Source organism: Prionailurus bengalensis, chromosome B4 (genome assembly GCF_016509475.1).
Source record: "Prionailurus bengalensis isolate Pbe53 chromosome B4, Fcat_Pben_1.1_paternal_pri, whole genome shotgun sequence".
Taxonomy (NCBI): Eukaryota; Metazoa; Chordata; class Mammalia; order Carnivora; family Felidae; genus Prionailurus; species Prionailurus bengalensis.
In genome coordinates, this window is record NC_057358.1 from 87055520 (window position 1) to 87066568 (window position 11049).

At 35.5% G+C, this 11049-nt stretch overlaps 1 pseudogene; it reads left to right on the plus strand.

Annotated features, from left to right (window-relative positions):
- The first annotated feature begins 3343 nt into the window (after positions 1–3343).
- LOC122473651 lies at positions 3344–3817 on the plus strand (annotated as a pseudogene).
- Positions 3818–11049: the final 7232 nt, after the last annotated feature.

An 11049-nucleotide genomic window follows, 5' to 3' on the forward strand; every position in this document is an offset into this window, starting at 1 on the left:
CACAGTGATCCTCAAGAGAAAGGAAACAATCAAGTAAAAATTACAATTCTGGAAACTTAGAGGGGGCAATCCACATAGAATCCAATGATCTTGCTGAGATGAGCAGACAAAGGTTAGAGTTCAGGGAGGTCAAGATGGCTGGACTTTGCACAGAATACTGGCCATTCATCCAAAATGCTTGAAAGGACAGTGGCATAATTTTCTGTTTTCAGATTGTGGTGGTGGAGGGAGAATTCTCTGTATAGTACTTTTCCATGAGATAAAAATGGCACATCATATTCAAATATGTGACATCGGCTCAGGGACATAACCACATTTTGATCAAACAAGGAGACACTACGGTGGAAAATAAGCAAAAAGAACTGCCTATTTTGCTCTTACTTTTAAAATTAATTTTACAAACATGGAAATAAAGAATTATAGTGATCAAAATTGGTATTCTATCAATAGAAATAAAATTGGCTAATCTCACTGATATTGTATTAAATTTTATTTTAATATACTTTAATACATTTTTAAATGTTTATTTATTTTGAGAGAGAGAGAGAGAGAGTACAAGCGGGAGAGGGACAGAGAGAGAATCCCAAGTAGGCTTCGCACTGTCAGCAGAGCCCAATGCAGGGCTCGATACCACAAACCCATGAGATCACAACCTGAGCCGAAACCAAGAGTCAGACACATAACCTCCTGAGCCACCCAGGGTGCCCCTATTTTAATATTTTTAAGACTCAACATATAGTGTCAATAAAGTGACCAGTTTTGGGAAATTGAGGGATAAACATTAAAATATACACTACTATCTAAAATCACAATATATATATTTCATTGGTTTTGAGGCCAAAACAGATAGTATTATTGCTGCTTTCACTTGTATCATGCATTTAGTGGCTCTGATTTAGCCAATGTCACTATTATTTATTCATTTAAGGGAATCATTTTAACATCATTCTTACCAATGTGTAAGGTAGATGCTATTTCTCATTTATTTTTAAAATTTTTTAAATATTTATTTTTGAGGGAGAGAGCACGAGTAGGGGAGGGGCAGAGAGAAAAGGGGACAGAGGATCTCAACTGGGCTCTAACTCATGAACCCAACGCGGGGCTCAAACTCATGAGCCGCGAGATCAGGACCTGAGTCAAAGTCGGACACTGAAGTGACTGAGCCACTCAGGCATCCTGATGCTGTTTCTTATTTTTAAAAAAATATATTGAGGGGTACCTGGGTGGCTCAGTGGTTAGTGTGTGACTCTTGGTTTCAGCTCAGGTCATGATCTTGCGGTTTTGTGGGTCCAAACCCTGCACTGGGCTCTGCGCTGGCAGCGCTGAGCCTGCTTGGGATTCTCCCTCTCTCTGCCCCTCCCCTGCTGGTGCTGTGTCTGTCCTCTTAAAATAAATAAATAAACGTTAAAAAAAAGGCATAAACCTACAAGTATATAACTAATGAGAGAAAAAAGCAACATTTTTTTTAATATTGAACATTTACTCTGTGCTAGGCATTTATTTACAGGGAAAAACACAAAAAAAGTCCTTTCCCTCTTAAATCTTATTTTTTTATGGGAGGAGACAGAAACAAATGAGATAAATAAAATAGGTAGCCTGTTGGGCTTAAATGCCAAAGAGAGAATAATAAAAGCTGAGAAGATGAATATGAATTATTGGGTTGAAAGAAAGACAGGATGCAATTTTAAATAGGGTGGTCACTTGAGAAAAGTAACTTCAGACAGGACTGTGCCTGGGTGGTGTTTAAAACAGCAAGGTATCACATGTGTTTGGAGCAGATGAGCAAAAGAGAGAGAGAGAGAAGTAGAAGAGGAGTTCAAAAAAGTAATGAGGGCCAAGATCATGTAGGGCCTTGTAGGTCAAAGAAAAAGGCTTTGGTTGTTACTCTTAAATGAATTTGAAAGACGCAGAAGATTTTGAGCAAAGAAGAAACATAATCAAACTTACATTTTTAAAGGTCACTCCGGCTGCTCGATTGAGTGTAAAGAAGAGGAGGGCAAAGATATAAATTGTGAGCCCTGTTAAGAGGTTATTGCCACACTCTAGGTAAGAGTGATAGAAGCTTGATCAAGGGTTTCAGTAGTGGTTGGATTCTTGGATATATTTTTAAGTTAGAGCCAAGAGCATTACCTGATATATTAGAAATGGAACTGAACCCAATCTGTCACAGGTTTTGAACTTGAACACTTAGAAGGTTAGAGTTGCCAACAACTAAGATAGGGGGGATTTCGGGAGAGCAGGTTCAGTGTGGTTTATCAGAAAACTCAGTTTGGGCTAACTAGGTTTGAGATGCCAGTTAGACATTCCAGGAGGGGTTTAATTAAATCATGTGTTTATAATCAACCTTTTCTCTCTCTTATTTGTAGTTTACCCATTGATAAAACTTAGAAGAAAAGAGAAGTCATCCTTCTGGAAAGACCAGCAATATTGTATAATCATTGCCTCTATTGAAGATACATCAATATGAACAGTGGATAGTGATAAGGTAGGCTATAGATTATGCAAAATTTCTAATAACAATTGTTGACTTACTCCTTTCTTTCCCACTCAAGAGAGTGTATTTTTTTTTAACTTGAGAGAGAAAGAGAGAGAGAGAAAGTGTGTGTGGTGGGGAGGGGGCAGGAAGGGTCAGAGGAAGAGAGAGAGAGAGAAAGAACAGGTGTGAGTGGGGGAGGGGGGAGGGAGAGGGAGAATATTAAGCAGGTTCCACACTCAGCGTGGATGTGAGGCTCAGTCCCACAACCCTGGGATCACAACCTGAACCAAAATCAAGAGTCAGATAATCAACTGACCAAGCCACTCAGGTGCCCCTCAAGAGAGTGCATTAGTATGTAAAATTAGATGACTGTGAAAATAGTTTCAAATAGTTAAAACTTAAATCAGTACCAAATTTCAGTACTTTATCTATTATTAGAAAAATATTAAGTGTGACACTTTTAACAATAGCCACAAATTAAGAACTGAAAAGATCAAGTGAAATCCAATCAGTGATATTTTAGAATTAAAGACTTTCAGAAATTTTAGTGGAAAAAAGAACACTTAGTTTTAATATCTTACACCCTTTACTTCCTCAGACCTGTTTGTAAATGCATGGAAGCCGGGGTCAGAATCCTAGCTGTATAGTAGATACATATTTATTCTCAAAATCATTCTTCTATTAATGTTTTGTGAAAGAAGCTGTGTGACCCTCTCATTCCACAGTTTAAATTCTCTCCCAAGAGCCATACATGCTCATTACATAAATGCACTTCTTCACCATGACTTAGTACATCATTTTAAAAGATGTCCAGCCCTCTTCCTTAGCACTGACTGGGGAGGTGGCAGCCATCTCCTTCTCAGCATCATGGCCACCCTCAGACCCCTCACAAAGCCCAAGATAATTAAAAAGAGGACTAGGAAGTTCATCTGACACCAGTCAGACCTATATGTCAAAATTAAACGTAATTGGTGGAAACATAGAGGCACTGACAATAGGGTGCACAGAAGATACAAGGGCCAGATCTTGATGCCCAACATTGGTTACAAGAGCATCAGGAAAACAAAGCATGTGCTGCCCAGTGGCTTCTGGAAGTTCCAAGTCCACAAAGTCAAGGAACTTGAAGTCCTCCTGTTGTGCAACAAATCTTACTGTCCAGAGATTGCTCATAATGTCTCCTCCAAGAACCACAAAGCCATTGGGGAAAGAGAAGCCCAGCTGGCCATCAGAGTCACCAATCCCAATGCCAGGCTCCACAGTGAAGAAAATGAACAGTTGTGTTCACATTGTGTTTGTATTAATAAAACCATAAAACTTTCAAAAAAATGTGTCCAATCATAGCTCAGGCTCAGACTGAGAGAATGAATAAATGGTATGCACAGACATAGTATGTGTGTGTCTCTCTTGTAAATGCATACACACACACACACACACACACACAAATGCACACTCATAGGGTCATGGTTTTAGAATAATGATGGTTTTAATATTTGATCCTGCCTCACACTGAAACTCAATTGACTGAAAGGAATAGTGCAAAGCCATCCTAAATGATGCCAACAATCTGTACTAATTTACAGAGGTTACCAATTGGTCCTTTAGAAGATTCCTGCATTGGAAATGTAACTATTAATTATAATGTTACTGGAATATTTGTAATCACTTCAAAATTAACCTTTATATCCTCAGGAGGTTTGTATTTATAACAGTCACTTGGTGTCTTGTAGAGAAACTAATTAGTCAACAAATGATAAGTACAGAAAGAACACAAATTAGTTCTTTGTTTACTGCTACTTGGCTAAACCATATAATTTGTATTGTAATTAAAATTTTTTATATTGCAAACAAAAAATATTTAATTCAGGGATAGATAATAACAATAATTTCAAATGTGGCAAGAAATACATTGATACATTCACTAGGGTTTACTGTTTAGGCACTCAAAAAGCAAGGAAAAAAAGTGGAAAAAAACTGCAATCTAATTATTATCCAAAGACTTCTCTCTCTTCCATTACCACTGTTGTAATGATGAAGATCCTATCTTCATAAAAGCAAGCAAATATTTTGGAATAAAGAGGACAAAGAACACCCAGGCATGGGGGATAGCTTATTTTCCTTAATTCAGTAAAACATTTTTGGTCTTTATAATATCTCATAAAAAGTAGTGTTTTCAAATATATGGAGAAAAGGTTTACAGGGAAATCCTAGCTCTGTCAGTTAATCATAGAAAGTTACAGGTACCACTAGTTTATGTTATTCATCCTCTCATTTAATAAGGAATTGAAAAGAGGCAGAAGTTTGGGGGCTCAACTTTTGGTTATCTTTATTCTGCATGACAAGGCCTTGATGTTCCTGCTTATTTCGGTTTATTAACAAAATGCCTTTCCCTGTGCTACTTATTGTGCTAAAGAACCAAAACACAAAAATGGAGGCATTTTGTATTTTCTTTCATTCAGTAGAGTGATGACAGAGTTAAATTACATCTTCTTTGTGCTCAAGTTTTGTCTGTTCATTTACAGCACTTTTATTTCATTTCTAGTAATTGTAATTGATTCTTCTTCATATTCTTTTCTTATTCTATTTCTGACAATTTTTTTGTTTCACCTAATGATATTTTCTATTGAACCACCCCTGGAAGATTTATTTTTAAGTCCCTTTCAGATTGCTCTGTTTTTTTTTTTCTTATGTGGTTAAATCTTTCTCCCGACTTTAGATGTTGGTAATTATTGTTCTAGTGTTGATTTTTGTCATAGATATCAAAATAATGACTTTGTAGGATGATTTGATATGGGTGTTTATTGGTTTGTTTTTCTCTCCAGTGTTCATCCTTTGTGGTCTAATAATTTTGAAAATTTCTCTACCTCAATCCTCCAGTCATAGAAGCTTGGTCCAGATTCTGGCTTTGGGCTGTTTCTGCTTCCTCCCATCCCCCAAGATGGAGATTTAAGTAAGCTGTAGCCCAGTGAGAGTTGCAAGTATTTTTTTTAAATCATCTTTCACAAACAATGAAACCTCAATCCAGCCCTTGCTTTCTATCCATGAGACTTACTCTGCTCCCTGACTCTATATGGACATTCCTACTGACCATGTGCCATCAGCCAGAGGAGTATTCCTTGGCTTTAACCCTATTTATCATACTGTGTTTCAGTCCCATAAATGGGACAGAGATACTTACCTTTAATGGACCAGTTTTCTAGGGGTTTTAGACTCTGTTCTTCTAAGATCACAAGAAACTGCGTAAGTTCAAAGAAAAAATCATACAGAGGCTACTATTTTTGCTCTCTGTTCTTATTCTCAACCATATTATTATTAGACATTCCTTCATATCCTGGCAGTATATTACCAAACTTAGCTTCCACTGTGGTCTAGTCAAGTGAAAGTTTTTGACATAAAATAGCAAAGTGGTTAAAGGCACTGGCTTTTGGGGGTGCCTGGCTGGTTCAGTTGGAAGAGCATGTGACTCTTGATCTTGAGGCTGTAAGTTCTAGCCCCATGTTGGGTGTACAGATTACTTAAAAATAACATCTTAAAGGCATTGGCTTTGACATTAGAGACCTAAGGTCAAATTTTACCATTTTATCCTATTAGAACTTGCAGTTTGTCATATAAAATGAAGATAACAGTATTACCACAAAAGAGTTTAGTTGAGAAGAATAAAAGCAAATGTGCACTAAACATTAAGTCTTTTCATTATTTATATGTTTGTAACCAGTGTTTTGTCTTGTAAACCATCCTCTACTGAAAATTATGAACTTCAGCTGGAAAAAGATGAAAGCATTACCCTGAACTTCAGATTCTTCAGTTTATACTCAGTTTACACTCAGACTTTCAAATTTACTTAAAATATCCACACTTTCATTGTTTATCAGTATTCACCCATCATGTGTCAGCAGAATGTTTAGGAGTTGGTGGTTTTGATGTTCTCTGTGACACTTACCACTACTCTTCGGTTATGACCTCCTGGAAGAACAGACAATTCTGAATATGCTATTATACTACACTCCTCACTGCTGAATCAGCAAGCACTACATATTTGCTTTTTAGAAGGAAAAAAAATGGAAGTTTATGCATCCATGAAGGAACATCCTCCCTATACTTCTTAGAATCTGAGCTACTTGCTATTATAATTGTAAAAGGTCAGATATTAGGGGAAGAGAGTCTGGTGTTCCTTCACTGACTGTATCATTTACTAACTGTATAACTTTAGATATGTTACCTAATATATTTGGCTCTCAGTTTTTCATTTCTAAAATAAATAATATTTTACACATTCATGTAAAGACTAAATGAGGTAATATATGTAAATTGTTACCAGAGTGTCTGATAGGCTAGTTATGTAAACCTTAGTGTACATCTTCTTTCTCTTTCTTCAACAGGTCTGTCTTCAAGTTCCAGTGGGAAGCCATCATAACAGTTGGGTGACCTCAATAGTATAATGCCCTTACAAAAATTGTATAATGCCTTTAAACATTAGATTTTTCTGTCATATGAAAAAAAAAAAGTCACTATTTCATTTAAGACACTTGACTGGTTTTCTGGTGTTTGCTGCTGAATTCCTTACCATCTGACTCATCATCCAAGTTTTGTTCCTGATGAGCAAATGAGAAATTGGAGGAAGCAATATTGCAATAAGAAACCTAAAAATCTGTGATCACTCAGAAAGTAGTTCTGATCTTGAATGCTTATATTTTATTCATATAATCCATTATCTTCCTATTGTTACTTATTCTTCCCTCTGATTTTTAAGTTAAATTTTAAAATAAAATAATATGCATATTAAATAGCAAATCAAATAGCGCAGAAATACTTATAATACAAAGACATTAGCAGTTCTCTGACCAGGTACTCGGGGGAAGTCCCTTTCTACTCTGTTTTGCTTATTTTCCTGGTACTTTCCTCCATATTTCTACAAATACACTTGTAATATTCTTGATTTATTAAGTCTAGACATTATTTACTGCTATCCCATTATTATAGGTGATGATCTGGCTCACTTTAAACTCCATAGCTCTCCCTATCCTTTTAATATTGTCATATCATTCATTTTGCTAAAATTATCAATCAGCCTTTGAACTATCAGGAACACAATAATGATGTTTGTTTTCCCTTTTTTATGTGGCTTTTCTTCCTAGAATTTTCATCTGCCTTGATGTGCTCAATAGTGAGTGTATTTCATTCATTTTGCTGAGCTTTCAATCAGTCCATTCATTCAGATGACTGACATCTTTCAGTTCTGGGAAATTTGCCACCATATTTGCTAATTACCTTTGTTCCATTTTCTCTGTTCTGTCCTCTGATACTGAATCTCATAGAGTCTCATCGTTTTTTTTCTCTCTCATAATTGCTATATTTCCATTCTATTTTCTAAGAAACTTTTTTATTTTTCATCTAATATTTCTGTTTGAATTTATTTTTTTTTCATTTTAGCCATTATAGTTTAAACTTCCAAGAGGTAGTTCTTATTATTTTTATTATTTATTAAAATATTTATTAAAGTAGAACTGTATTATCTTCTGTGTGTGCAAGTATTTCGTGTACCTCTGAGGTAGATGAGAATTGGGTTTTCTTTAATTTTTGTGGGATAGAGAAAACAGAAGTTTTCTTTTGTGCTGTCAAATAATGTTTCTTCCAAGTTCGCATTTTTCTGTTTGCTTATTTTATCACCATCGCATCATTGACTTAAACTTTTGATAATCATTGACTCATCCATTTTATTTAATAATAAGACAGTAAACACAATAACAACTAGAAGTTCTGGGAGAGGAAGAAATGTGTATATCAAGTGTGTTTGGGAAAAGAGTTTGCTTTTTCCCTGGGGAACTTTTAAAATGCCATTTTCCCTCCCAGAAACTCTGGAAAGCATAGATATCAGAATGCTGGTCTTTTGAGGATTGAGGATGTGGATCTTAGAAGTCAACCATTTAGCATCAAGAGTTTTACTTTATTCTCTATTTTCAATGTTATATGTCCGATTCTGCCTTAAGTCTCTACTTGGCATCTCTGAGTCAAGAGCCTCCTTTATTTTTATGATCGGAGCTTCTAGGCATTTGGGTCTTACCACTTGGGGAGTAAGGTGAAGGAAGAGAATACATTAATTCTCCCAAATATTGACTTCCAACTAATCTTCAATCTTCATGTTGTCATTTAACTTTCCCTGCCCTCTGTTTTAAGCAGCATCACTGACGTGAGAACATCTCTGTAATTCAGTGAGTCTAATAAACTTTTCTCTCATGTGCTTCAGTGTTAGAACATTCCATTCTAAACCTTCCTCCTCTCTCTGGCTGCATTTAATTGTACAAAAGTTTATAAAGTTTCTTATCTACTGATCTCTCTCCCATTTTTATCTTTGCGGATTTTCCTCTTTCCCATAGTTATGTTTAAGTGAGCACTGGGAAAACTAAGAAACATGGTCAATCCACATAACCAGCAAACAACATATTTTACATAGTATACAAAAACTAAGTCTAACTTAGGGCATATCAAAGATAGCAATTAGAATGGGTTCTGAAATGCTTGTCTGCCTATGAATATGGATTGGAGTGTGCTCTCTCAAAAGAACCAATCAATTGGTAAAAGAAGAGCAGAATAATGAGTAAATATTTGGAAAATATTGCCAATTAGAAAGGCTCAGAGTAATTGGGAGCATTTAGCCTAGAGGCAATATGCTGGCAGTGAGGGATGACTTAGTGTTTAGATGTTGTGACCACTTCTGTCTCCTCTCTAAATAAACAACAAGCAAGCAAAATGTAAAATGCTTGCCTCAAAATAAATTTTAAAGAATATTACCAATACCAAAATACCCATTTAGTGAATGATGAAACTTCATTCACATAGACTGAAATGATTTAGACTTGTATCCAATATTATATGAAAGAGTATATGAGCATGATGTAGAGGTCTAGAATAAGAGAGTAAAAGACAAAATTACATAATAGCAAATACAGGCATTCTTTAATTTTGCATAGCACTTTGTAAATGACAGTCTTTGATTAGTTTCCTGTGTCTGCCATAAAGAATGACTACAGGGGTGCCTGGGTGGCTCAGCTGGTTGAGTGTCTGACTCTTGAATTCAGCTCAGGTTATGATCCCAGGTTCGTGGGATTGAGCTGTACTTTGGGCTCTGTGCTGAGCACGGAGGCTTCTTAGGATTCTCTGTCTCTCTCTGTCTGTCTGTCTCTCCCTCTCCTTCTGTCCCTCTCCCCTGCTCATGCTCTCTTTCTCTAAAGTAAATAAACAAATAAAATAAAAATAAAAAGAATGACTATGAACTTGGTGGCTTAATTAGTAGAAACTTATTTTCTTATAGTTCTGGAGGCCAAAAGTTCAAAATCAAGCTGTCAGCAGGGCCTCACTCCCTCTGGCTCTAGGGGAGAATCTATTCTTTGCTTTCATATAGCTTCTGGTGGCTGTTGGCGTTCCTTGACTTATGGGCACCAACCCTTGCCTCCCTGATAACCTTGTCCCCCTCAACTTCTTTCTGTCTCCTATTCTACCTGCCTCAAATTTACTTCTTCCTTTATTTTATAAAGATATTTGTTATTGGATTTAGGGCCTAGTTGGATAATCTAGGATGATCTCCTCATCTCTAGATCTTTCATTTATAATGGCAAAGTCTGTTTTTCCAAATAAGGTAAACAACGACGAGTTCCAGGGATTAGGACATGAGCATACTTTTTGAAGGGCCACCTTTCAGCCCACTAAGCTCACATGTGTAGGAACCATGTCCTTGCATTGATCCATCTTAATGAAGTCACATAAGATCTGAAATATGCAATATAACATTATTGTGGATATATATATATCTTTAAAGGGTTGAATTCATATGGTCTGTAGATTGCCCATTTCTCCTTTTATGATTAAATATATTGTTGAAGTGAAATTTCTGTCATTACTGGTTTTAAATCAATACTTATTTTATTTCTCATTATTCTGCAAATTATCACAGGAAAAATTATGAAACTAACGAAGAGTTGGTTATCAACAACAGAATATATGATAACTTAGTGTGTGCTCAATACAAATATGCAACAGTATTTAAAGCAAACAAAATGAGTTTGTAAACTAATCTTTGTATGAATAATATAAATATCAATAGGAAAAGTGCATATAATAGTATATACATGGAATGACCAGTACCAAATCATCAAAATATAAGAGCATACATGTGTTTGTTATATAATTGGTGGTCTTAAACTATGTGTTAATTCATGTAGCTTCAACTTTATGATTTAATTAAGCAAACTAGGATACAAATGAGAACATTTCAATGGTAAGAAAATAGTTCTGTGAGTGGATTTTTTTACAAGTGTTATTCATTCTCAGTAAGTTAATGTTACTCATTCTAAGTACGTTAATACAGAGAGAAGTCATATAGGTTTAAAGTAAATGCATTAATATTAAAATGGGTTCAAATCCTGGATTCATTACTTATTAATTCTGTAGCCATGTATAAATTATTTAATGTCTCTATCTCAGTTTTCTCATTTATGATAGAGATAATAATGCTTCTTTCATCAGGTTATTGTTAAGATTAAATGAGTGAATATATTTAAAACACTAAAAATAATGAGGGC